This window comes from Pempheris klunzingeri, chromosome 20 (genome assembly GCF_042242105.1).
Source record: "Pempheris klunzingeri isolate RE-2024b chromosome 20, fPemKlu1.hap1, whole genome shotgun sequence".
NCBI classification, from domain to species: Eukaryota; Metazoa; Chordata; class Actinopteri; order Acropomatiformes; family Pempheridae; genus Pempheris; species Pempheris klunzingeri.
The window spans coordinates 3,887,068-3,914,407 of NC_092031.1; the positions used below are offsets into that span (position 1 = coordinate 3,887,068).

At 41.9% G+C, this 27,340-nt stretch overlaps 1 long non-coding RNA gene across 1 annotated transcript in view; it reads left to right on the forward strand.

Moving 5' to 3' along the window:
* Positions 1–27,340, forward strand: part of LOC139220409 (uncharacterized) — a 66,806-nt gene that overhangs the window by 24,922 nt on the left and 14,544 nt on the right. The window contains exon 2 of the long non-coding RNA XR_011585768.1: positions 4,330–4,408. This is a non-coding gene — a long non-coding RNA (uncharacterized lncRNA). The remainder of the gene's footprint in view (positions 1–4,329; positions 4,409–27,340) is intronic.

A 27,340-nucleotide genomic window follows, 5' to 3' on the forward strand; every position in this document is an offset into this window, starting at 1 on the left:
AATTCATCCTTAACCAAGACTGCAGCGAATGCTCTTCTACATCTTAACACACAGCTCATTATTCTCTTGTCAAATGAGACCTCTACAGCACCTCAGAGTCTTGCACTTTGCTGATAATGACCTCACAACCTCGTATTGTTGACTTGTAGCGCCTGCGGTCGCTTTGTTAACAGGAAATAGGAAGTTGCCCTGCCATGACTTCGTTATCGATGCGTCTGATATAGCTGCCTCTCCAATCTGCTTCAGATGTCAGTATCAGCAGATTGGCATCTTTTACATGATGGTTTGTTTGTTGTTCAGATATTGTTGTAGGCTTGAGAGTAGCATACAAAATACAAAATCCTGTTCAATGTCAAGAAAAAATATACTGCACAGTGTTATCTGACATGGCACCAGGATCAGTTTGATTACACTACATAAGATAGCTATCCGCTGTGATCACATGCCGCTCTAACGCTACTGAAATCCAACATTACACAGGATCCAATGTTGTGTTCTACATACTAGAACACACACACATATTAGAGGATTTTAGATAAACATATATTCTACAAGGCTAATGCATTATACATGTAGGACATACCCCAAGGTGTCTTATAAAAAAATAATGCAAACGTTGGATTTTTGATACAAATTGTGGAATTTAAAGTGGATAGCCATACATTTCAGGGCGCTTACGCAAGACAGCTTAAAAAAAAGAGTTCCAAAATCGAAACAGCAGAGGCTGACATATCCTGGCATTAGTTCTTAGCATGAGTCAGCTTTAAGAGCACTTAGTACATTTCCCTTGATGAAACTCAGTGGCATCTTTCATTCGATGACTTCTGCCTGTTAAACGCCTTCATCTTTCAAACTCATGCCTCTAGTTTGTAGCGCAGGTTTTCTGCAGCCTAAATCAAGATAACAGATGTGTTCTTCCTCTATAGGCACAGAGGACATCAGACTGAATAATAACCATTAAATTCTACCTGAAGAAGCGAGACAGGTCACATTAGTTATGGGCATTAATTAGACATTTGGCACATCCTCAGCTGTTCACAAGAGGAAAAGTTGTTACATTTTCATAGGTCAGCCACTCCCCAACAAATCAATATAAATCCTACTGGTTCTTGACAACCCAATGCTGGTTAACCACCTGTCAGATTCCTGCCTTGAACATCAACACAGCATGGACACTGAGAAAATCATTCTCCCACGCACACTCATCCTCCCCTCTTTTCAGAACACTCAAATTATATGATTAGTTAGTTTTATCTCTAGCAGGAGGGCATCATATGAGTGCTCCTCCATTCAGGCTCTTATTGTTTGCCCAGTTCCCCTCACAGTGAGCTACCTCTCTTCTTGTGCCGCGTCTTTTTTGCCCGTGCAAGTCTGCAGGGGAAGAGCCCTCCAGCTAATTAGAGACTTGCCAGTGGAATTTTATTGCGACAAAGGGAGCTATTCATGTTGGCAGGATGGTGAAAAGGCTGCACTGGCAGCAGCAATAGCATTGCTCGGAGGAGTTAGCAAGATGAAGGGACTTTATTTTGAAGCTCGTCTTCCTCCAAAGACACCCAAGCCCTCAACTCAATGCATTGCTCCTCAGCCGTCAGTGCCCCCTGCTCTCTTTGTGCCTGTTTTGCCATCCATCGTCTTATGTTGCGCCGCAGTGTGGGAGGGTAGATCTGAGGTGGCCCCTGTCACAGACTGTCAGCACAGGGGCTAAATAGTTGACCTCCGATTGTAGCATCTCGTCTTGAGTGAGCTGATCTGGTGTCTCTGGTTTATCTGACCCATATTCCCTCAATGCACTTTTTATTTCAAACAGCCACACACTGCACAGCACAGTCCTTTTCACTGCCCCACTGTTAATCCACCGTCCAACTGCATCCGCAAGCTCAGTGATCCCGCGTGTGAACGCAGTGCATGACCTCTGGCCTCATCTATTTGCAAAATTAGTCATGTTTAGAGGCTCTTGCACTTCCATCCATCAAGCTAGCAATCCACTTACCCATTCATCTCGCCATCCTGTCCTCCACACAGCAAACAGGGGAAATCCCCTCATGTGGCAGTAAAATGCAAACCGCCCTTGTGCTTGTCGCCTTTTCCACACATGTCATCAAATGTACACTAGGGATGGGCAATATGGACATGGATATGTATATGACTGTTTGGATGGATACGTAATTTTACACAGAGTGGTGGATGATTTGAGTACCTTGACTGAGAAAGTTTATTCTTGGACAGACACATTTTGGTAAATCTGTCTGTATTTGTCAGCAGATGTGGTTTTTTCAGTAAAAAGTGGACCTTGAGTGTGGATGTTAATGTAAAGTTTAGCTGTTTATGGATAAAATAAGCAGGCAGGCTTTTGGAACATCTAGTGAATAATATGCCTGAAAATTCAATTACAGCTTTTCTCAAAGCTTTCAACTGCATCTCGTGGTCCAGATGAGGTTTGCTGTAAAAGCTAGTAAATGGACCTTCATTCTAGGATGTTTTTGTGTCAGTGAGACAAAGAGATGAACCCGTACCAGATCACACAAATTACACAGCACGAGACACGCAGATGTCCTGATTTCCCAACCTACACACATCCATGTATTGAAAGTCGGACACACACATGCACACACACTTTACTTACAGCACTTCCTGTCCGATGGGACTGTAAATACATTAACAGCTTCCTCTTTTCCTTCCTGTGTGAAGGCACTCCCCAGTTTAGGTGGTTTCCTACCTTCAGATTTCTCACTTTCACAGATTTTCTCATAGCTTTTGAATATTTTCTCTTATTTATTCTGTCTCCTCTCTCTGGCCAGCCTGCATACTGATGCTTGTGGGCACTATCGCTCATGTGTAATTTTTCATTGAGGCACAAACCATAATGAATTGTAGCAGGGATGAATTGCCTATAAAAGCTTAGACACATTTTGTCATTACTGTGTTGTTTGCCGATATGAGTTTATGAAGCAGCCTCACCAGATAATAGACATGTTGTGAGCTTGTATGGTTACTGTACAATGAGCTTTTTATTTTGCCATTAATAGAAACTGACAGATAGGACCATGAGTCAAAAGGCGTATTGAAGCAGAACCACATATGGTGACAGATCTGTTTGCCATCATTTCTCTAAGTCACTGCTGTTTTGCATAAAGCTGAATTTTCTCCTATTGCCAAATCAGTCTGGCAGTAATCATGTGTTATATGTTGCTGGTTGTTATATGATGACATAGAGCTTTTTTTGGGGAAATATGCTTATTTACTTTCTTGACAAGAGTCAGATGAGAGAGAGAGAGTTAGATCGATGCCTTTCTCATAAAACAACTAGCCTGGCTCTGTCCAGTAATAACAAGATCCACTTAATTCACAAGTTAACACACATTTTCTTTAATATTCCTGTCATCCTGTGTGTGAAAATGGGCAAATGTATACTGATAAAACTGCAAACTGAGTGTGTGGTAATTTATAGCATGTGTACAGAAGTGCTGGGTGGATGAATGAAGTCTATTGCATAACTAAAACTACAAATTATCATTATCACATACGGGATAAACAAACAAGATACATTTTTATTTGGTACAGTTTAGGAGGTGCTAGCTGTTTTCCCATTGCATAGAGTCTTAATGTTAAGCATGTCATGACCTCAGCTCCCTACGTAACGCACCATATGACATGATATTAATATAATTTTTCTCATTTCACACTCAGAAATAAAGCAAACAAGTGCACTTTCTGGTAAAGTTAGTGAACATCAGACCATCTGACCCTACAGGTAGCAGAAGTCCTGCTAACGTCTTCCAGATGTCACTCCATCAAAGTCTCTAGTTCCAATACTGATATTAAAACCAGTAATGCTAGCTGTAGGAGGATGTCTCCACACTAATTATAGCATGACTGTGATGCAGGCCCATAGATAAATGTTTGGCTTTCATGTCTGACTGTGAAGTAAACAGGCCGATGCTTCTGAGGCCGGAGTTAAATTTTCACAGGAGGAGGGGATGGAGAGAGAGGCGAGGGAACTAATAGACGGAGAGGAAGAGCAATAAAGATATAGGGAGACAGACAGGAAAGGAAAAAATGGAGAGAAAGAAGAAGGGAAATATGAACAGTTAAGGAAAAGGGACAAAAACAACTAAGTGAAATGGAGCAGGAAGGAAAAAGAAGTCAGCAGAGGAGGAGCAGAGAGGAACAGTAGGATATCTGGCAGGAGGGGTGGGTGTCCTTGCTGGCCTTTGTACTGTATGGCCTTGTTTGTTTTCTATATGCTATATCCCTCCCTCCCTCCCTCCCTCCCTCCTCTCTTTCTCAGCTGCTCACCCGCCCTAACAATCCTCTTTTTATATCTTCCAGGGCGGAGACAAGGCGGACCACACAGCGCAGGAGGCCCGTGGAAATCATTAACCGCACACAAACATACACAATATGACTGGTAGGTTACGTTCTGCCCATCTCCTCGTGTGTTTCTGCCCATATATTTATCATGTGTGTGTACACAACACAGACTCAGCAAGCAGCTGGTTAGTCACTGCTGTCTGGAAAATGATCTTTTTTTTTATCTCTTCTGCTCTCTTCATTCTCTAATTGTGCTCAGTGATTGCTCACTCTCTCTGCAGTGTCGCCTCTAGCGCTCACAGTTCTCTAGAATATCACCAGGAAGCCTCAGTGACTCAGACTGATGCATCGCTACAGGTGTTTCAAGGGTGTCATTTCCACTGGATCTGGGTGTGGCATGTTCTCCCCTTCACTTTCCCTAATCCTGTTTTGAAACCTGTAAAGATTCTGATTTACTGATACTGTAAACATTGTTGACTACAGTCCAGCTGTCACAACTCAGAAAGTTAATAAAAATGTTGACATGTTATGTAGGTCACCTTGAACCTTGAGTTGTTTACAGGTGTATGAATCTTTTTGAGCAGCTACAAGTGCTTTGTCAATCCCCCCCCACCGTCAGATTGGAGGTTGTCGAGGCCACACAGAGCCTGAGGGAAACATTTACAGACACTAGTCACAGCTGAAAAGCCACTGAGAGCTCCTGTGTATGTTTTTAAATACTGTAATTATGTCCTGATTTACAAATAACAATTTGGGAAATTATTTCTCAGTTAAATATGAATCATATATCCATATCTATCTATATTTCAGACTTGATTTTCAATTTGTTTCCTTTTGTGGGCAAAGATGTCTTGTTTCAGTCTCGGCTCTCTTATCAGATAGACTATATGTAGGTAATGGATCACTTTGGCAGACATGTTGGCTTCCTTTTGACTTCTGAATAAGGAAGTGCATGCAGCGCATTCAAGTTATCTCACTTTTTTTTTTCATTTGTAGGGTTTTAATGGCTGTTAATAACAAAACTGGTTATAAGTAAGAGGCTTTTCTCAGTGGAAATCTGCTAAACAGGAAATGGAGATTACCATGTGATGGAGCCCCATATGCTGATCTTGGATTCACAGAATTACACTATTCAAATTCTGTTTGTATGGCTGAACAAAGCATTTTCAGCAATAGATTTTTGAATGATGCCGCCCATAGTTCAGTCGTCTCCTCTCCTCTCCCAGCGGGAACGAATGGGGAGGTGCAGAAATGTGGTTTAATCCTGCTCTAAGTCCCTGCAGCATTAGGGAAGCAGCAGAGGGAGATGATGCATAGCAGGTTGGGCAGAGAGGGATGGAATCGCCCCCAGAGTTGTTTGGACAGATGATTGGTGAGAAAGGCTTTAATGGTACAGAGCTCGTATTGAACCAAAAGGCTCTGGTGTCAGTCACTGGTTGAAGTGCCACTTGGGGGAACTGGACACAGGTGATAAGTGAACCTATGTAACTGCCGCTGTGGCCACATGTGATAATTCCAGGGTAGAAACACAGTGAAGATGTTGATCAGTGTATCAGTGAAGTGCAGCATAGAACCTCATGATCTCTTTGGATGTCTTGGAGATTTACTAACACTTTGCCATTGATGTTAATATACATTTTCTATATCAGTGGAAGTAGGAAAGCTACCTTTGTTACTGACTGTGGTAAGTAAAATGAACACAGGGAAACTGGAGCGGTCTAATTTAACTAAAAAATATACTAGCTCGATATACAGTTTGATTAGCAATACCATGTTGTACTGTGTCTACAACATAGTAATGATTTATGTGTCTTTATGTGTCTGTCCTCTGCACCACTGTGCCTCCCAGTTATTATTATTATTATTATTGTTATTATAATTGTTGTCTTATTCCATTTGCAAAATGAGCTGTTATTTTTCTTGCAACCCTTTAACCCTTTATAGGGCACTCATTGAAATACTTAGAAATTCAAATTTTCAACCCTAGACCATTACTGGTGGTCATTACAATGAGTTTTTCAAAAAACATTTAATAATATGGTGAAAATCAAGGTCAATGAAGTTACCATATATGGTTTCTTGAAGGTCTGTCATGTAGCCTGATTGTCGCTGATTGGCTTGGAGAAATCTGGTAGCTCTACTGCCTCATGGTGAGGCAAGGGGCGGCATTTTGAACTCCCACTTAAGTTTCCAAATATGGTCCCTTGCCCGATAAAGGGTTAATGTGTGTTGCCATAATGATCAGTGCAACATGTGCAGTCAGGTTTCTTTGTTTGGTCCCATTCTCCTGCAGTGGGGGAGGAGGAGTGTGAAGAAGTTAGAACTATTATAACTCTTAATACTTCTTTGTGCTCTCTGCAAACTGGTGTGTGCACCCAGCAGAGATTGTCTGTGAGGGAAGAATCTTCACTCTGCAACGCTACTTTACGACCGCAGTGCACTGTGGAGCGTGTGTGTCACAGCAGCTGTCACGCCAATTTAAGGAGTCACAGTGATCACTTGATCACTTCCCTAGGTACAGATACTATGTCCAAAATATACGCCATGTGTTTGCTCGCTTGCTTGACCTATAGAATATTTAGCAATGGCGAGAGAAAATGCAACTCTATACTTTATGTCAGGAAAGAGGGCATCTTCAATGTCACCCATTAAAGTGAGAAGTCTTGGTGATTCATGATGCTTGTAAAAGCTGTGAAACGTGCTCCCTTGTCACAGGTTCCAGCAGTGACCTTTCAGGCCACGTTCAAACCGAGCTGTTCTCTCAGAGTGGTCCCCGCTGGACCTCTCTATCTCAGCGCCCTCTCGTTATACAAAGGCCAGAATAAGTGTGATTTTTCCACACGAGGAAAGAAAATCAGTGGAGTCAGTGGAACTGGGTAAGGAGGATATTTTAGAAGGTGTGCTTGGCCTCAGGAAGTGAGTCTTTCAGAGTGGGGATGGGGGGTGGTTCAGAAATTAGACTCACACTTTGGGGTTCAGGGGTTGATGTGCACCTTTGTGTGTGCGCAGGAGGTGTATCGTACATGTATATGGAGCCGTGTGTGTTCGTGTGATTGTGTGTCTGTTAGTGCTTCAGTGTGTCTTTAAGTAGGGGCCAGGCGGGGTGTTAGGCGGGGGCACAGGCAGACGAGGAGGTGGGATCAGTCTCCCATCAGTGGGCTAGAGGCAAGCATTCTTAACACCTCATAAATCTCACCTGGTGCTGCAGGACCGCTGCTGACATAGCTGTGGCGGTGCACACACACACACACACACACACACACATGCACACACCTCGTACACACGTGCAAAAACTGTGTAGCATGCACATTTTTAGTGGGTGTGTGTTGTATGCAGCCATGTGTATATATAGTATGCTTTATTGCGCACACACAATAAAGTAGAAGCCTGTGAGTCAGTCTTGTCAACAGCAGCAGTGAAATTGGAAAAAGAAAGTGATGTATAAGCTGTCTGTATAATCCATCACATTTCATCTGTCTACTCTTGTGACATACATAAGAACAAAGTAAAGTTAATCTTGGCAGCATTGCCGATCCACTGAATCTAACCCACTGAATTAATTCTGCAGCACAGTACCCCAAGTAAGACTAATCCCTCCTCTGATTTGTCCTGCTCCTCATCACAATCCGGTGACTTTTTTTCTGCTCGTCGCTGAGGTTCTTTTTGGTAGCATTGGGTGTCAGTCACTGTCCTGACCCAGTCTGAAGTCTTAACACACAGTAATGCTCCACACTAAATTGTAGCCCCTTTGTCAGGCTTTTTCTAAATAATTTCACTAGATTTTAATCATGTTTGAGACAGTCTGTCAACTCACATTCTTGTGACTGTGAGGCAGCTGGTGGTGGATCCAAAAATAGTGTGAAGTTTACCGCTGGTTTAATTTGATGGACAGTGATGAGAATGTGCCTCTAGCCTTTAGCGTTATTGTTTTATTCTCAGTGGTTGTCCAGTTTAGAATCACTGTGATTTGGATGTTTTTTAATCATTAAATAAAATAATCCACATTCACTTTTTTTGCTGTGACCTGTTTTGTTTTTCTTTCCATGATACAACTCAGAGGCTCGGTACAGTAGTGAAACAACACACTTTTTCCACTTGAGTTAAAAAAAAAAGACCTCTTCTCTAGTGGGAAATAACACTTAATCTGTATTGTACCTTCTTATTTTCTTATCTGGCTGTACTATAGCTGACAATGATGCATATATATAGCAGACGACAATTACTGGTGTGTCACACGAGGGCACTAGGTTTGTTATTTGTGCTGCGCTCCGTGAACTGCTGTGTAAGAAGAAGTGCCGTATAGCCAGAGTCCCATTGAATGAAGTGCCATCATCTGTTGGCAGCTCCACAGGTGGCTTAATGCACATGTTGTGTACACATACACGCTGTGTGTGACCTCATGTTCTTTGTACAGTGTACCTGCAAGTGTCCTTAAAAGACAGTGGAGGATTCAAAGGTAACACTTTTTTTTAACGCAGTGCAGTAATGCTTACATAGCAGTTTAGGAAAAGTTAAAAAAAAAAAACTCTTTAAAACTCTTTAAAATTGGCCACACTGTGCACTTGCTCTGTATTTTTAATGCAGGATAATTAGTCATGACTGATGTGCCCACTCAGCACGCATGCTGACACTCTTCACTTGACTGTAATGACTACAGGGTCAGGTTCAGTGTGACAGGTAAGCTCAATTCCACCTGATGCATCATGGGAACAGACTAATATTCTGCTAATTAAACTCAACCAGTTCACCTCTGACAGAGAAGCTGGTTATTCACTAAAACCCACCATTGTTTCTGCAGGTGACTATAGATGTTCTATATGTATAACTGTATATATATAACTATAGTTGTTCCCTATATTTTTAAGAGGTGAGCATGAATGGGCTCTTTTGGGAAACGTAATGCCAGAGCTGGGTAAAGCATTAGCGCTCACTTACTTCTCTTGTCACTCCGGCTCACCACAGAGGTGTTGAGAGGACAGCACACAGTGTGACTGCCACTCTCCTCTATGTCCTCTCTTTCACATGACTGTGCAGAACACACACATGCCTGTGAAGGCTTGCGAAGGGAACAGCAGGCAAAAGCCAGCGAGTCACTGGGTATCACACCCTCTCCCCCCCCCACAGACATGCCAACTATAAACATTCACATGAGAAATGGTAATTTTGTTTAATTAATACCAACGTAATCACTTGATATTATCAACTTTGTGGTGCTTTCGAATGAAATAAAAATCCCATCCTTTATTAAACATGTATGATTTTTAGTATATCCACATTAATGACATTCATTTTAAGGCCAAAAACAGTTGAAACAGTGAAAAATGTGTCACTGAAGACTGTAAATGAACACATATAAAGGGCTAAGGATAAAACGTAGCCTAAAGCCTTGACAAAAATGAACAATGAGTTACAGAAAGTCTCCTCACTTACACTCACACAGGTCGGTGGTCGCACGCCCACATGCACAGGCAGGCGTGGGGGGGGGGGCTCGTTGCCCACGGCAGCAGCACAGTGTGCACCGTTTCTTTGAACTGTCACTCCTTCAGCCTGTAACAAGCACACAGAGAGATACAGACGTACACGGGGGCTCTTGGCTTCATCAGCCTGAGAGTGGCTTTGCTGCTCTCTGTCAGAACATTATCAGCTGAACTAACTAGCTGTCTGCTGCCACCCTGTCCACAGCTCATTGATCACTGGCTCCCCCACTGCTCAGGGGCTATTTGCTCGCAGCTCAGAGGGAATGGTTTCCTGGCAAACAGAGTGGGTCCGGTCAGGGAAAGAGTGTGTTCTGTGTGGCATGCTCACAGTGACTGAAGTGAGCAGTTTTTTTCCCCCCTCTCTGACAGGCGTGAGCTTAACGAGAGATGGAATACATTAGCAGAGAAAGTACACAGTGCCGACCCTGCAGCTGACCACCGCACTTCACTGCTGCCGCTGATGTTTTGGAGCGAGTGTGGTTATTTGCAGCTGTCATACACAAGTGAAGCCCTATTTTGTGGTGGTTGAAGACCAGACTCATTCATTTCTCGTGTGGCGTTTTGATTTGTATTTGTGGATGTCAGCTCCCAGAACACCGCCCCGACTTTCAGACGCTTTTTTTGGGTCTTTTCGCCCTCTATTCACAGACCTGGTTAGCGTTAACGAACTGTTATGTTAGCCACCAACAGCGGTGCCTCGGTCGCATCACTCATTTCTCCGGCATCATGTCAACATATATAAATGAAGCCAGGCTCAAGGTTCTACATTGTATGTGATTTTATCGCCGCACTACTGCTGTGTACAAGCTATACATGTGCAAAAAGAAATCTGGACATAAGCAGCATCAAGCAGGACTTTTGCACAGAAGGCTTTGACAGATAACTATTTAATTGAGCATTAAAGGATAAGGCTGGTGTTATTCAACATTGTTTACCATCATATCCCATGAAAGAACCAACACTAACAAACCAAGTCCATCTCTCAATACTCTCTAACTTCTCTGCCCCGTCTGTGGCACTCAGCCATAACCCCATTGATTCCTACTGAAGACGTAAATCTCTGTAATCTCTAAATGGGTCCAGATATTTATGCTTTAACTAATATATTTAGTTTAACTACCTTTAAATAGTAAATGGTGCTTTTATTGGGGGCTATTTTCAGCCACAGATTAATACGCAAGTCTGCCACTGAGTATTTACAGTGTATGCTGTATTACTGAAAATAAACTACAGTGTGTGTGCTGATGGTAGTGAAGGAACATGTCACGCAGTGCAATAGTGCGACTCATTGATGTGTTTTTGAACAGCTTTTGGACAACAATGGATCTCTATGGCATGGACACACAGACACAATACCTGTCAGCATCAATTCATTGTTGGTTTTGGTCTTTTCATGAGATCAGAAACATATGGAATATTGAACTCAACATGCCCAAAGAGCAAGCAGAGGAATCCCTGTCTCTATCTGCCCGAATCCTCCCTGATAATTTATGGCGCAGTAATTATTCTTTGTTTTATTTTGCTTTTCCATACAAAATCCCTTTGAGGTTAGAGGCTCAGCCTGTCATATGAAATTTCGCTCTCTGAGCGCAATCACATCAGATAATGAACTGGAACAAATAAGCCTCCCTCCCTCTCTCTCTCCCGCTGTGGCACTGTTGAGGGTAATGACTCGTCTGCATCCTCTCCCTGCTTATCTCTTTGCTCGTGTTGCTGCTCCTCACATGCCCAGCATCGTCTCACTTCACAGACAGAAACACACTGACGCTGTTCAGCAAGACCTGCTGCTTATTACGAGCACCAGGATACAAAAAAGTAACTGTTTGCATTGTGTGTGTGTGTGTGTGGGGGGGGGGGGTGTTGTGTGTGTTTGTGTTTGCAGCCTTCTAAATGTGCTTAAAAGTGTTTCTAGCATGTTGCTTGTGTGTGTGTGTGTTTCCTCTCCAAATTTACAATCCCCCAGGACTTCAGGTATGACAGAATGTAAATATTCACACGTTGTATTTTATCCCAAAAATGGCATCTTCATCGTCAGGAACAAATATTATGTGTTTAAAAACATACATTTGAGGTATAACGGCATAAAGAAATCCCTGTTGCGCTGCCAAATCGCATTGCAGTTCTTTCTCCTTCTATTAGACCAGAGGGTGAGGAGTTTTTCAGACATGTCAGCATGTATTTTCCCCCTGTGTATACAGTATTTCATCTGGCCTCGGCCACCACTGATGACATCAGAGTGTGTACAGGGTGGGTCTTTGCTGATCAAACGACCACGCATGAACACAAACGGCAGCCTGGCCATTGTCCCATCAATCAGCTCGTAAATGTCATCAGGAGGATGTGGGACGTGGCAGCCATGGGACAGATGAAACATGCTGAGAGGACTTTTATCCTGCACAGTGGGATACAGTGGGAGGTAGAACTTTACTTCTGGTCTGGGCCAGCTCTTTAAGTTAAAGCCTGGTTTCTTTAACTAGCAGTTGGGGCCTAATTTGATTTGCAGGCCTGGGTTTGGTCAGTCCACACATGACGAGTGTGAACTTGGATTGCACGCTTAGAAATTTCATGTTACTTTTGGCACTGTGAAGCTGTAACACTTATTGTTTGTGAACGAAACGAAGTGCTTTTTCAGTCAACTCTCAAAACTGTGATGGCTGAAATTTGGCCAGAATAAAATGCGGTGTGATATATATGATTTAGAGAAGAAATTAATGAAGCACCAATAAGTTTGATACATCACAGCAGTTCATTGTTGTTCCTTATTGCATTTGTGTTGCGGTCATTGGGTCAGTCATTACAAAGACTGTGCAGACCTGCAGAACTTTGTTCTCCACTGAAAGTTTTTAAAGAAACCAAATATGCCGGCTTCAATATTTGGGAAATGTGTGTTAAAAGCCGCATGAGACATCTTGAATGGTTCCATTTGATGGAATGGTCCAGCCATAAAAAACATGGAGTTTTGGGTTTGAATGTTTCTTTCATTCGAACCCAATGACATCTTGGGACAAGGAACAGTAAATAGTCTACTGTCACACTGTGGAATAACATCATTTTTCTCACCTAAGAGCTGCTAAAGGGGAAATAAAAAGAAGATAAAAAGGAGTAAGTGGATGTTGAAAGATCGACAGGTGTGCTCTTTATTTCTTTACTGGTGCAGTGTAGGTAACAGAGGAAGGCAGCATCCCAGAAATACTTTGTCTACACAAGAAACAGAGGGTGTGTTTGAAAGATGTGTCTCCACCTGTCTTTATTATACCATAAACTTCTTTTTCCCACAGACCTCACACATTTCCACTTTCTCACATTTTCGATGCAAACACGGAAGCCATTGACATCTGTAGAAATAGTTCTGAGACTTTTTTTTTTTAAAAAGAATAACAAACTTGTCATAGTCAGAGACAGATTAGCACGTTGCTGTAGCTGTTGCATCGACAAGCTCGGATTCCAGACGAGCTCTGCACAGACACATTCATACAAGCCACATATAAACCACATACACTCATACCTAATCATGTGGATTAGAAGAGCCCACCCGCAGCATGAGTCTGGTCCACTGTCTATCTGTTTGATCAGCTAATTACCACCATTACGCGCACGCACACGCTCTCTCTCACACACCACACACCACCCAGGAGACTGGTTTTATGCAGTGAGCCGCTGGGCTTTGTCTCCCCCCTCCCTCCCTCTCTCCCTCCCTCCCTCTCTCCCTCTCTCCCTCTCTCCCTCTCTCCCTCTTCTCTAATACTCTCAGACCTCCTTCCACTATTTCTCTTCTTTTCTTTATTCCACAACTCAAAGCAGCCTTGGCACCTTGTGAGTTATGAAATAAAACAAGGTCTAGAAACTAAAAAGAAACTGGATAAGTGGCCTTGAGACTTGAGTTAAATTTATATCAGTCTGGCATTCCAAAAGATTGCAGGGTGCCGGCACTAAGCTGCAGTATATATTTCATGATGAGGTGAAATGTGAAATCAAAGGGTTTGAATGGGCAGAAAACTATAGCATGCTTTATTTTGCTGAGTCTCATAGTATTTATGCCTTGGCCTTGATCCTGCTGCACTGCTACCACCCTCTGAATTTAAACAACTGAGCTATGACTCAGCAATTACAGCCCTGCGATATAATTTTATAAGCACACTTTGGCTGTAAGGGAAGCAGTCGTCTGTCCGTTGGTCGGTGCACCTCTCTGGTCAACAACATGTGGATTGTTTGCCATAAAAAAAATTGTGCAGATATTTAATTTCCACAGAGGAAACCCCTTAAAACTTCAGTGATCCCTTGAGTTTATCTCTGGCGTTTCCTTTAAGTTAACATTTGTACTGGTTCCCTGAAACAGCTTCTCTTTGCGCAGACATTCATGGTCTCCAGACGATGTGTCCTAATGATACAAGCTTATCTCTTACACCACCATTTTTTTGCTAGAATATCTCAGCTATTGGATGGCTCTCTATTAAACTCCATGTGCCCATCAGGATTAATTTCAGTAGCTTTGGTTATCCATTTATCAATTTGGTTTTTAATTTGGCAAATATGTTGGTTCATGACCAAACACCTGCAAAGCTGAGACCTTCCTGGAAACATGGAGCTGAGAGCACCACTCACTTCTCCACAGAGCACACAAAAATGTGTAATAAGTGACAATTTGGACATCTCAGCTTTCCTATCCCGCCTACCCTCCTCTCCATCTTATTTTAACTACCATCTCATCATCTCACCGACTTCTATCCGTTCTTTTCATTTACATTTTGATGCTTTCCCGTTATATCTGCCCCCTCCTTTTTCCTGGCATCTCTCCTTCATTTCTCCTCTGAGCCGCTGCAGAAATAATGAGGCACGTATCCTCTCTGTTAATTACCATAATCGATGATGGCCCTGCCACTCTGTTGCCCGTACTGCTGCTCTCTGCTGTACAACCACCTATGTGCTCTCAGGGGAAATGCATTACCACCTCCGGAGCAGTTCCTGCTTGGAAAGATTAGGCTCATTACCTGGCAGCTGGGCCCTGAGCTCCACTCTGTGCATTATAACCTTAAACTTTAACCTCCTGTGTCAAATAACTCTAAAACGCAAAAGAAAACAAACAAACTGAGCCATTAGCAGCATCTCTGGCTATTGTATTTCTTACCGTAGGGAGTGAGAAAGCAATACTAAAGGCTCCCAGTGCCAGGATATATGTTTAATACCTTTTTATGATCTGTTATGATCGATATTCTTTTGGCAGGTTCATTTATTTTATATACAGTTCATCTATTTTCTTTGGATTTAGCCCCAAGGTTTATGTTGCATGGTGCTTAAGGGTAGACAGCCAGAAGGGCAGAGCTGGAATTCCCCCTATTTGAGCCATGTGCTGCTGCAGCCTTGTGCTTCCTCACCATATAAAACTGCAGTTTTACATTTCCTTAATTTAATTTAAGCCAGTATAAAACGCAGCGAAGCAGAGCGAGCAGGATCAAATCTCCAAACCACACTGTTAGTTTTCTAATTTTAGCAGATCATTAGGAAATATTTGGTTTACAATCTGTCCCTCTTTCTTCGTCCAAAAGATTTGACCGTCTCTCGCTCTGACACCCACAGTGGCTAAGCGGCATGTTTATACTGTAACTTTCTGATTTTTTTTGTATATGCACTATATTCAGGGCGTCCTTGTAAAAGAGAGTGTGCTCTCAATGCCCTTCCCTGTTCAAATAAAGGTTATATATGTAGATGGAAAGCTCTTACAGGTGGTCTGTGATGAAGTTCCCACTATAGGATGGGGTAGTTTAAAGGGCAGGCTCTTGGAAAAGCCACAGGAAGTATGAAAAATACTGCAAGTTCAGGACTACAAAAATGTCTGTGACCCATAGGAATCTACTCAGGATTTTAATTTCCTGCTCTTTTTTGCTGGAGTTGCTGCACATCGTCTCTGCGTTTAACACCTCACCCCCTGACGTGTTTCACTGAGAGCCTATCAATGAAATAGCAGTGGAATAAAAACAGTGTGTAGGTGTAAGAGATGTGTTTTGACACAGGCAGTCACTCTTTGCAGCTGTCTTCCTCAGCACAGCCCAGGTCTGACGTTTGCTAATGTGCTGACTCTGTGTGTCTGGATGTGTGTATTTTTAATGTCTTTGGGGGGATGTTTGTCTGTGTGTGTGTGTGTGTGTGCGCGCGTGTAGGTGTGTGTGTGTACAGTCGCATAACAGAGATGCAAACCACTAATTGCCCGGGCAGAAAGGCCAGGAACTGGTGCCAGGAACCTCAGTAAGCATTTCAGAGTGGGTGTGTCGGGGGTATGTACCACTTTTAGCCAATCGGCTTGCAGCTTTTTCAGGAAGTTGTGGCTTGGAACACGTGTTGTTGCGGCAACAAGGGAACTGAAAGGATAACGAACGGGGCGGAGAAGGAGGTTTTTTACTGCCGGTGTGCAACCTCTGCAGCTCATCTTTTATTTACAGATACAATAATAAAGCATGAGGCCGATGCTTTTACACAAGCTTGTAATAATGGAATGGGTGCAAGATAATGTGGACTTTCTTTGGAAATGCTCGCACACAAAAATGCACATGGATGCACGCACAGATAGACGGGAAGGAAAGGAAAAAGGCAAGGCAACGTTTCTGCGTGGGCGGGTGGTGAGAGATTTAGTCTCACCTTTCACAGCAGAGCATTGTCACACACTGAACAAATGTCTCTCTAGTAATGTTCTCCTCACATTCTTCCATTGTCAGCTAATGGACCGGCACAGGATAAAGGCATATTCCCTCCAGAGACACACACACACACACACACATCCAAACACACAAAAGGCATCACTAGCCACCCAACGTACTCAGTTGTCCCTAAAGGAGATTGAATAACATAAGCCATTATCATCCTACTCAAACAGCATCACACTATTACTGCAGATGGTGCAAACTAATGCATTTGTATGGTGAATTAGCAGTAAGTGCAAAAGCATCACAACACTACTGCAAGAGAGAGGTAGCCTTCACATTGTCGTGAGGGTACATGATGTACAGGTCATGGGAATGAGAAATTTCAAAATTAGTGAAAGGCATCCTGCTGCCTTGAGGGAGAAACGGACACCTCTGACATTAACACCAGCTTCTGGAGTATAAAAAAAAATAGCAAATAAATCCCCTTTGTCTTTTCTGCCACCAGACACTCTGTCAGCCTCTCAAATCAGATCAAAACAACGGCTCAGTATCAAACAGGCGTCTGATTTTCTGCCAGTTACCCTGACGCTAAACAACGTGGTGATGTATAGCTGGTGTAAAATTCTCCTGTTGTTTCCCAGGCCGCTGGCATCTTAGACTAGCATTTCATCAAACATTACATTGTTCCCATGTGGCAAGTGAGCATGCTCTAAAATGAAGCTTTACATCTGCTCTTCCTCTCTTTGCCCAATGTTTAGTAACAGTGTAGTGAGTGTAGTCGTTTTGCCTTTTAAGAACTGCTGTGAAAACCGTGAATATAGTTGCCCAACATTCTTCTTACTATTCAGAGCGCATCGACTTTTTGTCCACATTAAAACGCTAAAACTCCATACATTAGCATGATATACATGTGCGATAAATCATGCTGCCAATTCCCCTACGCGTCAGACTTGTCAGGACTGTATTAATTTGGTTACTGTATTAATCAGGTACACCTTATTCTCAGTAATGAGGTGTGTGATTTGCTGTAGAGTCATGCACTGACAAGTGTTGGTGAACAAAAGGAGAGATAGATAGAATTAGTGAACAAAAGAATGAAAGAGGAGATCAGGCGCCTTCCCCAGCAGAGAAAAAAGGCATTTTATTAAATCTGATTGTGCTGTATGTGCAGACACAATAGCTGCTTTTCCCTCGAGGAGCTCACTGGCTGGCATTTCCTGCTCTGGGATGGCCCTGTCCAGATTAGAGGAAATTGATTTAATGGCTCTGGTTTAATGGCTCAAAATGCTCCAACCAATGTGTATACTTTTTTGTTCTCTTTTGTTTAGTTTCTTTGGATTTTGTCTGCTCTCACCATCTCATCCTTTTTGTGTTAGCACCTAATTTCCTATATTTTCCCTGCAGCACACATTGTAAAAGAATTGTGTTGTTATGCTTGTGTGTGAGTATGTGTGGAGGCTTCATCAAAACGCTGCTGTAGACGGTATAACAGGCAGGCCTGGGTTTAATAGAGAGACAGACCTGGGATCAATAGCATCGGTCAACCAGCGCACACAGCCTCAGGCCCAGCAAGGCGTTCAATTAACAAGAGCTGGTAGACACAAACAGAACCGAGTTGTCTCTGCTCACCATGTTGCTAAACGGCATTAATACAGATGTCCAGCCTCAGGTATTTGTATTCAACACTTCATGGCGATGCATAGCAGCAAAGCCAGTGATTATAGTCCCAGTGGGGTTTGCTATGATCCCCATCTTTACGTTCAGGTGCTGTGAGAGGGTGGACGCCCCGCTGATCCTGAGTGATCCAACTGCCTCGGGAGAAAATCCTTAGGATGAACTCCAGAAAAAATATTGGTGCTATTAAAAAAAAAATGGTGGATTTCTTCAGATTTACACAAAAGAACTTGAGGAGCTGTAGCAGCAGGCACAATGTCAAAGGTATGACGAAAGATAAGATACCCTGTTTGTTTATAAGGTAAACTAACCGATCTCTCCCTATCTAGACCTTCGGGGTTAAAAGGTCCTGAAAACAAATGATTACTATGATTTGAAATAAAGTGGAAAATGGTTATATATCCGTGCACAGGGTTTATCAGGGTTTATGAAAATGTAATCATAGTTTGTGGTTATTTGCTGTTTCCAGCACTGTTGATCAGATCTGATCAAGATACACCAACACAGTCCTGATGAACTAGATGAGCTGAGTTCTCAAAATGAACAACACTATGGCTTTTATTCTGAACTTTAAAAGCAGTAAGATTTGTTGGTTGCTGTTTGTAGCTGCCCCCCCACCCCCACCTCCCCGGCTCAGGGAGAGAGTGATGGTGAATGATGAGAGGGAGCAGCGTCAGCTATGACAAAGCAGGAAATAAAACATTACTTTTTGATTGTTTTCACGGCGGTTACATTTTGAAACACAAATAAACACGTCCACTCCTTCCTGAGCGAAGGTGTCAAATTGCCGGATTTTGTGTGAATGTAGCCGAAGCGAAACTCCATCCTGGATTCTTCTTTGTTCTGTGGCAGGATGATAGAGAGAGACGATGTTTGGATGAATCTATATGTTGTTTTTAGGAAAATCCTCCTTCAATACTTAAGATTTGAACCAGAGATCAGAAAACTCTTCCTTATATGATAAAGAGAATCCAATCAAAAGTACTACCCCTAAACACAAACCCTACCAAGAAACATTAACTATAAACACTTTCAGCATCCAACCTTAAATGTCATGCATGCTGTATGTGCATTGTATGTTGATGCAGTGCTCATAAATCTCAGAATAAATCTCCTTCTATTTGACATTTTAGCCAGTTATTTGCTATTGAAATTATGTTCTAAAAGACAATCTATGAATAATATTTTTTCCTTTTAGATTGAAGGATATCGGTGTATGAAAAGGTAAACAACGATGTAACCGAGACGAAGGAGTGCAGTTTGGCAGTTTGGACGTTTTCAAGATCTTTATCTGGACACACCCAGCAGTTGTTTAAGTTGCGGCCCTTGTACTGCATATGAGAGGGTGTGTATCGACAGCATGTGAGGAATGTGTATGTGAGCATTCAGTTTTATGGGAGCCTCTTTCAGCGCTGTTAAAGCTCTGTATAGATACATAACAGGAGGGAGTCAGCCCTCAGGTCAGGGGCCTTGCAAGGACAAAATATATCACAAAATGCAAATAAATACACAGTGAGTGACCAGGAAACAGAAACCTCTGTGCATTGTCATAGGGCTGCAACTAATGATTACTGTTATTACAGATAAATCTACAGATTATTGTCTCATTTAAACAATTAATTGTTATATAATATGCCAGATAATAGTAGTAGTAGCAAATGACATGTAGAAACTCAAACTCAAAAGTAAATATTCACATTTTAGAAGCTGAAACTACAGAAATGTGACATATAATGTAAAAATGTGTCATTTAACATGGGTGTTATTTATCATATATTTATTATAGACAGTGCACAGAGGATTTTTTTCTTTTCAGTTTGTACCAATGTTTTGCTTGCGTGCATGCACGTGAGATCAAGTGTACACAGAAATGTAGAATACTTATCGGCTGAACATGTGATCCAACGTGCCATGATTGTGTTTGTGTAGTTAATTTTTGATCATCCTGCAGGTCACACAACCATGCGAGCATGTTAGCTGGGGCTAACGCTTCACTTCACCGTAATAAACAAGTGATTTTGTTGTGGCGTTTATGATGTACAAAAACAACATTGGACACCGTAAACGACCCTATATATTAATTATCCCACGCAGATATTGGGTGACGGACTGCGATGTTGACATGCAATGAACAGCTTTTGATGGCACCATTTCAAGTGCAATTAATTAAACATAGACACAACAATGACATGTGCCCATACTCAAACACATCCTGCATGGCAGTTAATAAAGATAACCCCGGGGTTTTGACTAATGAGCGAGGTAATTATATAGCCACATACAATGTGATTAGCTGCAGCATACAGAGGTCACTGAGGGGACAGACACACACACGTGTTCCTTTCACCCGTGCTGAGGGACCGTTAGCGAAGGGAAGCAGGATGGCTCCAATCCTCTTTCCCGGTCCCCTAAGGTCCCATGTTATTTTAATGTTTCCCATCTGACATTGGCTATGCATGCCTGGCTCTGTTAGTGAACGACACAGAGTAGCTAGCGTAGCCAGCCTGTCTCCTGTGTTACCTCGCTTGATCGTGTACGATGTGTATTTGAGCGTGACAAGATGAGGAGATGCAGTGTGCTGTCTAGGTTGGACTGCTTGTTTAGTCGCGGAGAAGCCTTGAGGGCCGGGAATATGAGTCACCACGTCTGGGTCTGAATCCTCTCCTTGATTTCTGGGCTTTATAGTGCTCAAATAAATAATTAATAATTGCTACTTTTTTGTTACTTGTTTGTGTTAATGTTTTCTACAGTAATATTAATATTTTTACGTTGGTCAGTCAGAGGGTTTTAACGCAGATGCATCATGGCAGCCGTGGAGAATGCGCCTAATGTGGAATCTTTGTATGTTGTCATGTGTCCTAAATGTTCTTTGTTGGGGGGATTAGAGTGTCTACAGGATTTGGGCTTCATAAATATATTGCAGTTGAACAGTCGCAGCTGTAGTGCAGTTTATTGACTTCTCCTTTAAATCCCTGGATTAATGCTGGTAATGGGTTATGGTTCATTGCTTAGCCAATAGAGGCACCAAGAGCGCACTGCCATCATTATATCAGCTTCACAAATAATGCATAGATGTTCAAACGCTCAGTAAATAACCTCCCCATGGGGGTGCTGCAGTGAAAACGCCAACTGAAACTTCAGTGGGATCAAAGATCAAACGTTTGCATTATAGCCCAATTACACAGCAAACGTAAAAAAACCTGCAATAAAAAAATATTTTTATGGCAGGCAACAGAACTATTGTGGATTGTGCTGACTTATAATTGGACGTCCACTCGATCAATCGATCACTTAGCCGTTTTCTTTTAAAGGATTCTGTGCAGGCTGCCAATGCAGGTGCTGGATTTTAATCTAAAAGGGAAATAAGCTAAATATGTCATGCTGCTCCCGGCAATGCATTCATAATTATTCAACACACTCTTTCCCTATCATTTATTCACTCTGGCACTGCACGTCCTTGGAGACTTTAATATTTTACTCCTTCACAGAAGTCTTGGGATGCAAAATAAGAATTGTGCAAACATAAAAGAGAATGTTTTAGAAAAAAAAAAGTTCAGTTTGACAAAGGGGCCACTTCATTTACTTGCTCAAACAATATTTAGTTATACATATTTGCTTTAGGCAATCCACTGTTAGGACTGAGTCAACTAAAAGTTTTCTTAGTTTCTTCCTGATCTGTTGCTCAATACTTAGTTTGCTTTTTTTGTTTTTAAAGTCAATAATCAGGATTGTCTGTTTTATAGTGTTCTATAAAACAGACAGGTTTGGAAATTGCCCATGCTGGATAAATCATCACCTTGGACATGCAGCTGTAATTTGGTCTTTATTAGTTTCTGGTTCAGATTCAGATTCAGATTTACTAGAAACAATCTTGGATGCTTTCGTATCCAAACTGAAGATGCATTCCACAAGAAGAAGTTTCCACTAAAACTCTTTTGCCGTGACATTGTGACTTTTAGAGCATCGTTACGAGCCAGAACAGAGGAAAACTTCAAGCTAGAAGTGAAACTGAAGGAATAATTTAAAGTGACTGTTTATATAAATCAGTTAATGTTCTAATAAAACTCACAGGGGAAAGCTGATGTAGACAGAAGCAGAACTATAAATGACCACAGTATTCCAAAAATAAATGGTTGTGTAATGTGTGGGAATATTGGCCTGCTGAGGGTCGTCCAGGATACCCGCTGATTCATGTGCCTGTTTTCATGAATACACAAAGGAGTGGGTTATTTCTAATAGTCAGTAAGGAAATACAGTAACACTAAACACTGCTTGCTGCCGTGTGTTTGTTGACATTAAAATGTACCCACGCCATCTGTGCCAGTTTGAGTTGGCACAGACAGCGAAGCCCAAATACAATAAATGAAGTGAGCTTTGTCTCCTGTGATTCTCGTAGACTAAATGTTGACTTGACCCTGCTTTGAAATAACCTACATGATTAATACAACTGCTTCTGCTCACTGCTCCAGGAGTATTTTCTGATTTGGTGCTTTGCATGTACTTGACTGGAAGTCAGAACCACTTCCTCTCGGGTGAAAGGGTGTCACACCCTAGCAAACTAGCGGATCAGATCAGATGTCTCATCAGTTGGAATCACACCTCATGCTTTCCCCAAACGTCGCCAGCCTGCTAAAACATAAAAAGAGCGCCCTGTGTGGCTTGTCACCCCGCTGTGGTAAACTAGATTTTGTCTGAGGTGTTGCTGTCATAACTCTTGTCAAGGATTAAATATCAATGCTTACGCTCATCCCCTGTGAAGAAATATAACAGGTGCATGACACCCTCTATCCTTAGACCCTTGATATGGACACCTCTCAAAACAAACAAGAAACAAAACAGATGTGTGTAGAAAAAATAACAGCATAGTAAAAATTACATTGTGGTCAATCAGGATGAAAGAATTATAGATGCCACCGCATAAGTGAGCATTCAACCAGCATAGGTTGCCTCTAGCTGTGATATTTTATTCAGCACAAAGTGCCTGGTTGGAATTCCCAATCCTCTTAAGCGGGGATATTGCCACAGTAGGTAGCTCTTGCATCTTTATAAAAACATCCCCACCACGGACAATGGAACCGGTGCAGCGTGTCCAGATTTCGGTATACAGTTGGAAGGCGGAAAGAGGTTCTGGAAGCCTTTGTTGGCTGGTTAGCCTCGGCTGCAGCCCTCACCTGTGGTCTTGAGGGCGGATTGTCTCACGCTTTAGGCTAAGGTGAGGTGCTGAGTCACTCGGTGCTCCTTGGCACTGACAGGAGACCTCTTAGGAATGACTTCTGGATGCCTCCTACCGAAGGTTTTCCAGGCAGGCCTGACTGAGACAGATCCAGAACATGTCGTAAGGATTAAATAGCCTATCTGGCTTGTTAAGCGTGTTAGCATGCTAACTTTTGCAAAGTACAGCCGAGGCTGATGCTAATGTCATTAGTTTTGTTGCACCACAGTCTGCTCCCTCAGTTAAAATACCAACATTCACAAAGATTCAATGGAGTCACTTCATACATTATGCATATTTTTAGCTAATATCCTCTCGCGGTACCAATCCTTTATACAGAGTAATCCTCTGTGCAGAGACAACAGGAACATATTTGAGTCTGATTTGTTCTGCACAGTGTCTCTTTGTAACCTCACGGAGACAAGATTAAATCATGTGGAATAAATTGAGGGTGTGTTATAGATTATGTTATGATTTGTCCTCCAGCAACATTTCATTTCTCCAGCATCAGGAAGGGGCATCGTAGTAAAAAAGAAATTTAAGATGCTCTGTAAATAAAAAAAAAAAAAAAATGCTTGCACCTCTGAAGTGTAATGTGACATACGAAAAGGAAGGAATATCAGCGTGTAATCAAGAAAAGATCAGAACTGAAACGTAGAAGGCCACGGGCAGAGAAAGCACGCCGGTCGATTATGTTACTGATGGCTCTGCACCGACCTGTAGATCTCACCGATATGAGCTCTGCTGGCATGTTAACATTAATCGACGGCCCATTAGTCTAATGATAGGTCACATGAGCTCCAGGCAGCTGGTATGGGCTGCTGGGTGGGTGCAGCTGCTGGAGGACGACTGTGGCTGCGGCAGAATCGGCTCTTTTTCTACTTTTTTATTAAGTTTACATCTGAACAGACATGGTAGTACACTTATAGTAGTTTTAATATCTAATTTGATATTTCTAATTTGACAGCATTTGTAATAAGTGCTTCTACATGGTGATGCAGACAGTGATCAGAATGAAAATGAAGGCAAGGCAAGGTTGTTTTCACACCATTGTTAAACATGCAGGCAATTTAGAGTGCTTCACATAAGGCAAAGGTATGTAATGGGGCAAAATTCAAAAATAAATCAAATTAAAATATAATTAAATTATATAAAATCAGTTAATTATTGACATAAATTTACTAACGGAAATAAGTGTGCAACTGGATTAGATAATACAAAGAATAAAAAAGTAAATCCAGTTGCCTTTGACTTAATAGTTATTATAATATCCTACTTCCTGGTTGACTGAAAATCTTAATTAGTCATTTCAGAAATGTAATTAAACGTGAAAAGTCAGGGTAGCAGAAGGGTTAGGACACCAGCTATGATTGCCTGCCGTCCCTCAGCTGTCAGCTAATAAAAGGCAGGCCCAAGGAAGTCTTCTTAAAATATACACAATCATACAGATTAAATGATTAACTTCTTTTGAGGTCATTTCATTGCAGTTCTGCCTATAACTTGATAGTTGCCTGTAGAAACAAGGGAATGTACATAACGTCACACTGAATACGTGACACCTGCCTTAAACTAGGCTACCTGTTCTCTGATAACCACCATCTGGGCAGCGCATGTATGCTTATCCCTCTTTACACATACTATACATACATGAAACACACTCCGGGTCTCTCTGTGTGTGTGTGTGTGTGTGTGTGTGTTTCAGACTGGATGACCCAGTATGTCTTGCTGTTCCAGGTCTGTCAAACAGGTCGTCATGTTCTCTGATGCAGTGTGAACATGAAGACACGTACACATACATCCACTGCTGTGTTCTTAGCCGTACAAGATGTTCTCGCAGTATATGTCCTCCTTTCACAATCTCTCTGCTAATCTTCTTCTCCCTGCTTTGCCAGCTTCCCCTTTCTATCCTTTATCTCTGTCACTTGACATGATGGATGCTGTACTGTCTATATGGGCTGCAGCAGCATTGCTCGGACGGACTTTAGGGTGATGCTGCCTGTCAAATTGGTATTGAGTAAGTTATTTTAAACATGAATCATTTATTTTTTAGGAGATAAAAACTTGCAATCCAAGTCAGAGTGAGGAGTATCAGTGCTTCTTGAATGTCCGACCATTGTCAAAGTTAAACATACTGTTCAGTTTGCTAAATGTTTAATTTGGCTGTAGGCACCGTGTACACAAATAGCTAATCTTCTTGGCGCAGTCGGACACATCTTAACATGTTCAGAGCTGTTCAGGCCTGTGTGTTTCTAAAAGTAAAGAAATGCTACAAGCATTCAGAAATGCTAAAATAGAAAATACATGCCTTTTTGGACGTGTGCAAAAGTGTTATAGTGTGCATAACACTTTCTCAGGAAGTAATACAGACAGACAGACAGACAGACAGACATATACAGTAGCTCCCCACCGCTGTGCTCTGAACCCTGTCTGCTATCTGTGTTAGTCCCACTCATGTCCTCCTTTTACCAGCAATAGGCTCACTTTCAGAGATCATTGCAGGCAAATCTCCCATCTAACACAACCCTTTGCTCAGCTTAAGTAGAACAAATCCTGCATGCGCTGCTGTAGCTTAGTGTCCCATGGCACAATATCATCATTTCACATTATATCTCTGCCCATGATGCTTTGCTAACGCTACAGTAAAATCTAGACCAAAGATCCCAGCAGCCCTCCGTTCCACCACTGGGCTTAATGGGGCTAGGCAGAGCTCATTCACTATTTATGTCACTTGGCTTCTCCTGTAACGCAGTGAAGAATAATAGCCCACTTCTGAACTTTATTCCCACAGATGTGAGTTATCCATTTCAGTGAAACAACGGCCACTTTTGATCTCAGGTTTTTAAGTCTTTACGTCGGGCCCGATGCTGCTGGCCCAGTCCCACTTGACTAATGAGAGCTGTGGGAGCGGCTGTGCACTAGATACTGGATCTGCCATTACACACTGTGGGGCCTAAAATAGCCAGTTACAGAAGTTAATTGATTGTCTTTGAGTTACAACAGCTTGTTTGTCTCTGATGTCTTGGTCGGGTCAAACAGATAAGTACTTCAACAGTAGCAGAGCATATAAGAGCAGAATTCCTCTCGCCCTGCATGATCTACGTTCTACATTGCTATCTTTGGGTAAAACATGCTTGGGAAGCAGCTTTCGGTATGTTTGTAATGCGCAGCACGTTTTGAATGTGTTCAAATGTTTTTTCCTTGTTTGCTTAGTCGGCTTTGTCTGTGTTGTGAAACATAATGATGGTGGCATTTTGGCCTGATTTCAACAGGCCATCCTAGTTTAATAAGTCAAATATAGTTAGATTAAAGGATTTCTCATATGCCCAGTGGACCACTGAAGCAGCTGTGCTTGCTGTAATCAATATTTAAAGATCTCTTTATAATGTGCTTCCAATGTAAGTGATGGGGAATAAAATGTAATGTCCTTTATATATATATGTGAAGTTATTCTGAGGTTGTTCTTCCAGTGCAAAATGCCCTTTTTGTTGCCTCCACTGTAGCTCAGCAGGGAAACAGTGTTCATGGAGCAAACAAGAGAATGAGACTGTACATTTGGAAGCACATTTTTGATGCATTTTTGCACATTTTAAGACAAAATTATAATAATAATAGTCATAGAATTGTGAAAAGTGCCTGCTGTTGCCTGCTTTTGAAGATTACCTCCGTTTACATTATACATTATACAGTATACATTTGTTGGTCAGCAATTATTAACTGCAACTAATGGTTTTCTCCTTGGACTCTAATTATTACGACCAAGAAAATGTCTCGTCTGACCAACAGTCCAAACCCAAACACATTCAGTTTACAAGCTCCAGTTTCAGGGGTATTAAAGGATAGGTGTTCATATGAACTGGTAATGTTGAATGTTGGGTTTTTTCACAAGCTTTAACAACTTTCCCTTTGAGGTACGGTAAAAGTAGCTGTTGGTTCCAGTGAAAAATGAACATTAAAGCTCATTTATTTAACAAAAGGTGTAGGAAAACACATTTACGAGAAGAAAAAGATGGCCAAAAAAAGAAAGATAAAAT